Raw genomic sequence first — 7,282 nt, forward strand, 5'->3', positions numbered from 1 at the left:
AGTGGCGTAAAGAACTGAGTAAATGAAGCTGTTGAAAACGTGGTTGGTCTGGGCGAGTGACAGTGTGACAATCTGCTGTCTAGCATTTGCACATGATCTTGCAGTTTATTTCTATTCTACTGCCACAGGTGCGACGAAGGCTGGTCTCCACACCTCCTTAGAGAGAATGGAAGCTGGCCCCCAGAGAACACGGGAGAATAAAGGAGGCACAGAAGCTGAAATACGTAGGCGAGTAAATAGAACCTAACATTCTTCTCTACAATTCACAGGCCAAAGACATCATCTGTCTTCTATATATTTAAAAAACCGAGGCTGATTTTTGGAACCGCGAGTTTGACAGAATGGCTGAACCGACTGACATCGTAAAGTATTCTGACAAAAATTTCTTGCCGTGTATTTTTAAATTATTACAGAAAAATGTAACTTTCTGACTACCCAAACCGATTGCTAGCACTTCAGTGCCACCTGAACCGTAAGAGCGCTGAGCAGGAGGCACAAAGAGGGAGAAGGGGACAGGCACGCATGCGCAGTCAGACGTCTTTCGGGTCATCTGTACTTCGTGGACAGGAATAGCCACTCTTTTGCTGCCCAGCGGTTGAATGGTGCACATTGCGTTCAAAATTCCTCTCAATTTAAATGAGAGTTCGGTGTTTGGATTAAAATTCAATTCCAGAGTAGCTGGCGATATTTGATTAACAGGGATTAATCTTATATTGAGATATAGCATAGGTAACGACATCCTATTCCTTCTGGTGGGAAAATTATTGTTCTTGGGGGAGATTTCGTAAAGGTTTTGCCACATGCTTATCGGCAAGCAATCATTTATTTATTTATAATTATATTAAATATTCTCCTCTTTGACCCTTCTTCAAAATACGTCGCTTACATAAAAATATGCGGACAAAAAAGAAAAAAAAGGAATTCACTGATTTTTTGCAAGAAATCGGAGGGTTACTGCAGTTGGTGACGGATCAAATGTTATTGAACTACCAGCCACTATTTTAGCACATGATGACACAGTGATTGAAATGTACAGCTAAACGTTAATTCACTTCTACGAAATATGTCATCATTTTCTCGAAAGTTATTACTCTTAATTAATTTGAAAGTAATTGTGCTTATAGCCAGTAGTTCAAAACCATACGCTTATACTAAAACTGACAGCTATCTACCGTACTATAATTTCCTACATAATTCTTTAATTTCTTGGAATGAACGGTTTGCCTGCAATATCCTTAGAAATCTGCACGTTTCCCAATGGCTCCTAAACGAAACCAGATTAGGGCCTAATTGTAAGAAGTAGGTACGAAAATTATTTAGATTTGGAAATAAAAAATGAAATGGCGTACGGCTTTTAGTGCTGGGAGTGTTCAAGGATAAGTTCGGCTCGCCAGGTGCAGGTCTTTTGATTTAACGCCCATTAGCGACCTGCGCGTCGTGAATAGGAAGAAATGATGAAGAATTCAATACATACACCCAGCCTCCGTGCCAGAGAAATTAACCAATGATGGTTAAAATTCTCGATCCTGCCAGGAATCAACCTGAGACCCCTGTGACCAAACGCCAGCACGCTAACCATTTAGCCATGGAGCCGGGCGATTTGGAATTACTAAGTGGAGATAAAGCTGGACAGAGAGCTCTAATCCCTCCAATTGAGTTTACAATATCCGATAAAACACTTCCATTTTCTTTCAAGAAGCATCGATTTCCAATTCGCTTGGCGTTTAGTACCATGATCAATAAACCTCAAGGGACGTGAAGGTCTCTATTAGCCTCACTCAGTTATCCGCCATGGGCAGTTGAATGTCGCAATGTCAAGAGAGCTATATTTTAATCTTGCATTAATACTAAACGTTCGCCTCTGTGGTGTAGTGGTTTACGTGATTAGCTGCCACCCCCGGAGGCTCGGGTTCAATTCCGGCTCCGTCACGAAATTTGAAAAGTGGTACGAGGGCTGGAACGGGGTCCGCTCAGCCTCGGGAGGTCAACTGAGTAGAGGTGGGTTAGATTCCCACCTCAGCCATCCTGGAAGTGGTTTTCCGTGGTTTCCCACTTCTCCGCCAGGAAAATGCCGGGATGGTACGTAACTTAAGGCCACGGCCGCTTCTTTCCCTCTTCCTTGTCTATTCCTTATAATTTACAAAGTTTATTCCACATACTCAATACTGTACAATAATTGCAATGTCTATAAATACATTACAGTATGTTATCAAGGGACTAGTTTCGACCCTATGCGGGTCATCATCAGCCTAATTTCCACAATGTCATTTTGTCTTAAGATTTCGGCAAATCCATAAGTGTATCTTAATTCAATACAGAACCAATAATTAAATTTATAACCTTGCATTGTCTATTCCTTCCAATATTCCCATCCTTCCACGAGGTCCCTGTTCAGCATAGCAGGTGAGGCCACCTGGGCGAGGTACTGGTCATTTTCCCCAGTTGTATCCCCCGAGTAAATGGCTCACGTAGCTATCAGCTTGCATTACAGAGATACTGGGTTCGAACCTCACTGTCGGCAGCCCTGAAGATGGTTTTCTGTGGTTTCCCATTTACGCACCAGGCAAATGCTGGGGCTGTACATTAATTAAGGTCACGTTCGCTTCCTTCCCACTTTTAGCCCTTTCCTATCCCATTGTCGCCGTAAGACCTACCTGTGTCGATGCGACATAAATAAAACTTAAAAGAAAGTACAAAGAATATCGTATATAAGGAAATCCTTCAATAAATATTAACCACATGGACCGTCATGTCCTGTCGCGTTTTAACTGGTCTACAATAAACAAGTTTAGACTAAAAGCCACAAGCTATATTCACCATTCTATGGTCAAGTGACACGAGGCAGACTTTCTTATGTTTACATACGAGTAAGGAACTGGAATCAGAGGTAAGGCTTTTGGCGGATGATGTTATTCTGTACAGAGTAATAAGTAAGTTACAAGATTATGAGCAACTGCAACGTGACCTCGATAATATTGTAAGATGGACAGCAGGCAATGGTATGATGATAAACGGCCTAAAGTCAGATTGTGAGTTTCACAAATAGGAAAAGTCCTCCGAGTTTTAATTACTGCGTTGATGGGGTGAATGTTCCTTTCAGGGATCATTGTAAGTGCCAAGGTGGGAAAGATCATTGGGGTAATCACATAAATGGGATTGTAAATAAAGGGTACAGATCTCTGCACATGGTTATGAGGGTATTTAGGAGTTGGAGTAAGGATCTAAAGGAGAGGACGTGTAAGTCTCTGGTAAGACCCCAAATAGAGTATATGGTTCCAGTGTATGGGACCCTCAAAAGGATTACCTGATTCGAGAACTGAACAAAAAATCCAAAGAAAAGCAGCTCGATTTGTTCTGGGTGATTTCCGACCAAAGAGTAGCGTTACGAAAATGTTGCAAAGTTTGGGCTGGGAAGACTTGGGAGAAAGGAGACGAGCTGCTCAACTAAGTGGTATGTTCCAAACTGTCAGTGGAGAGATGGCGTCTAATGACATCAGTAGACAAATAAGTTTGAGCGGTGTCTTTACAAGTAGGAAAGATCACAATATGAAGACAAAGTTCGAATTCAAGAGGACAAGTTGGGGCAAGGGGAGTTAGGAATTGAAATAACTTACCAAGGGAGATGTTCAATAAATTTCCAATTTCTTTGGAATCATTTAAGGAAAGGCTACGAAAACAACAGATAGGGAAACTGCCACCTGGGCGACTGCCCTAAATGCAGGTCAGTAGTGAATGATTGATGATAGCAAAGTGATGATAATCTGAAACGTGATCCTAGAAAGATAGTTGGAGGACATCTCAACAAGCGAACTATAGAAAGCTGCCGACTCCTTGGTTCAATGGGGGACCTACTTGGTACGACTGGACGAGCTGAGCAACTGCTCTCAGTGGGGTGACTGGTAATCAGACTGGGAGCAATTTTCAGCTATCACTTTATTGTGTCATCTTTTCAACGAGACTACCCTTGATCTTCTGATGTTTTAACGATACTACACTCATGTTCCAAAAAAACAGAACACCTCGAAATGCTAGAGATAGGATGTTCATATCCGTAGGACATGTGCATTAGTATGTTCTGAAGAAATGATTACCATCTGAACCATGTTGGCCCTCAAGTTCAAGGTACACATCAATATCTCGACGCACCACCACCGACTGATAAAATGTGCCTGCGGCTGTCGTTGTCGCTACAAACCGAAGGTAATGGATCAGTGTGACTTGAGCAGACGTGCAGGATGCCTCGCAGATGCATGCGAGAACCGTGCCGTCATATGAGTGAGTTTGAAAGAGAGTGCATTATTGGCTTGAAGAGAACGTGCTGCATCCATTCGGGAAATTGCTGTCCGTGTGTGGGGCGAAGTTTATCGGCAGTGCAACGGGTGTGTACAGAATGGTTCACAGAAAGCCGTAGAGCACGACGAGGTGGGTCTGGTCACACCACCCAGACCACCCCTCGCGAGAAGATCGACACCTCATTCGAATGGCATTGCAGGACAGATCTGCATCCTCCTCGGCTCTGGCGCAACAGTGGAAGAGTGTAACACATCGTACACTATCAGGAGTGACAGTCTGTCGCCGTTTATTACGGTGTGGGTCACCGGCGCGTCGTCCAATTCTCCGCCTACCTTCGACTAATGTGCATAAACATGCTAGACTGCAATGGTATATGGAACGACGTCAGTGGGGACAGGAATGGCAGCAGATAGTGTTTTCGGACGAATCCAGGTTCTGTTTGTTTGAAAATGCCGACCGCATTTTGGTTCACCGCAGAGAGGGGGAGATGTTTCACAATAACTGCATTCGCACAAAACATACACCGCCAACTCAAGGCCTTTTGGTGTGGGGTGCTATTGGGTACAATCACAAATCACAGTTAGTGCATGTCCAGGGCACTGTGGCCAGTTCGACCTCCGTGAATGACACCCTGCGACTCGTAGCCATACTCCTTCTGAACGACACCCCCGACGCCATATTTCAGCAGGACAATGCGCGACCACATATTGCTGCACGAACACGTGCTTTTGTGTTGTCACAGGATGTCAGACTGTTGCCTTGGCCCACCCGATCACCGGACTTGTCGCCAATCGAAAATATGTGGGATATGGTGAAACGACGGGTGCGGCGCTGTGACCTAATGCCAACCACCTAAGATGAACTGTGGAACCAGGTGAATGCAGCATAGATGGCTATATCCCAGGACACCATTCGCGCCTTATATGCGTCATGCCATGGTACATGGAACAAGTTATCAATGCCCATGGAGGACCCAGTGCCTACTAGGCAACAGGAAACATGCTGAACCTAGCTGACTGGAATACTAATGAACATACTAATGAACATGTCCTGTGAATATGAACTTAATATCTGTAGTCTTTCAAGGTGTTCTGTTTTTTATGAACATGAATGCACAATTACTAGGGAATTGTGTTTTATCATTCAAGCACATATTGCCAAGAAAGTAATAAAATATTGGTTAAGATTAAGAAGGGGGAGAAGGAAGGAAAATACTGAATTTAGCATACAAACAACAGATGGAACACTTAAAGGATTTTACTGGCTAAATAAAGTGAAAAGGATGCTCGAAAGAATAGGAATGGTAGGTTACTGGGGCAAAGACATTGAGTATAAAGATAAGGAATTCAGTAAGAAAGTAATGGTCAGAGTGAAGGATATTGAGAAGCAGACAGCAGAATGTGGAACTAAAAGGACACTGCTGGAATTTTTCAAAATTATGCACAATATGACAATAAGGAGACAAAGGCTTCCTAACAGAGAAGTGTAAGGAAAGGTGTGGTGGTTAATGAGAATTTATGAAAGAACTGGGTGATAGAGAGAGGGAGATGGAGAGGGAGGGAGGGAGGGAGGGAGAGAGAGAGAGAGAGAGAGAGAGAGAGAGAGAGAGAGAGAGAGAGAGAGAGAGAGAGAGAGAGAAATAACAAATATCAGTGTCTACTCTGTGGAGAAGAAATCGAAGAAGCGCACCTATTAAGAGTTCTGTAAGGCAATCGAAGCAATGACAGTAAAATATATGGGAAGTGAATATAAATTAAAAATAGAAACAGAGAGAGAGAATTCTATAGAATTGATAACTGGGAAGAACATAATATTTTAAAACGTACGTGGAGAAAGGAAATTAAAAAAATCAAAACATTTACCGACTAGAATGATGAAGGATAAGGATAAGATGCCTGCAGGTCCTACAGTAGAATAATGAATTTTTATTTTTTATTTAATGAAATACTTCCTCTCGTGCAGAGGCTGCGACAAATTATACTTTTATAATCATTTTTTGAAGCTAAATAAGTATTATTGAAAAATTTTGATGGTAACTTAATGGTAACAATATTTTCTTAGAATTATCAATGAACCCCTTAAGGCTATAAAGGCAATCTCCACTAACGTTGTAACTGGCAGAAACATCTGCTTCCAAAAATTGGCGGTAAAAAACGGGAATTGTTCCCCTAGCTCCAATCATCAGACCTACTATGTCGATTTCCTCTAGTTGGTAAATTGGAAATGGCGTATGGATTTTGATGCCGGGAGTGTCCGAGGACATGTTTGGTTCGCCAGGTGCAGGTCTTTTTATTTGACGCCCGTCATGATGAGGATGAAATGACGATGAAGACGACACAACCCCCGTGCCAGAGAAATTAACCAATGATGTTTAAAATTCCCGACCCTGCGGGGAGTCGAACCCGGGCACCTTACGACCAAAGGCCAGCACGCTAACCATTTAGCCATGGAGCCATGAAATGTAGCAATATAGAAATTGTTGTATTGTCGTGTCATGGTCTTCTATTCATAATTATCCCGTTAAGTAAGGCATGTTGTTAACGGTGGGATACACCAAAAACTTGTGTAAGCATTAAATAAGCTAAGGAAAGATAAGATACATGTTGTCCTAGACAATATAGCATTGTTAACGTTCAGGACAAAATAAATGATATTTAGTGTAGTATTAGTTAAATAAATATACAGTAGAGGAAAATGTAATGCATGTATCAAAGTTTAATGAATTGTGCTTTATACACCTCACGTTAACGTAAATCAGCTTTGTGTGCTGGCTTAGCGGTGTCTTACATATGTTCAGTTGTCCTCATAATATCGGAAACACATAAAGTTGAGGTGTGCATACAAATCACCCTCCCCACATCCCGACTTGAATACCAGAGCATTTCTTGTTTCTATAACATCTGCGAGAAGGATTGCAGGGGAAGGCACACACATCGCTCTTGCAGAGTAAACTCTGGCAACGAGACTGTTACGTGCGTGGTTCCATGTA

The sequence above is a fragment of the Anabrus simplex genome, chromosome 10 (assembly GCF_040414725.1).
Source record: "Anabrus simplex isolate iqAnaSimp1 chromosome 10, ASM4041472v1, whole genome shotgun sequence".
Taxonomy (NCBI): Eukaryota; Metazoa; Arthropoda; class Insecta; order Orthoptera; family Tettigoniidae; genus Anabrus; species Anabrus simplex.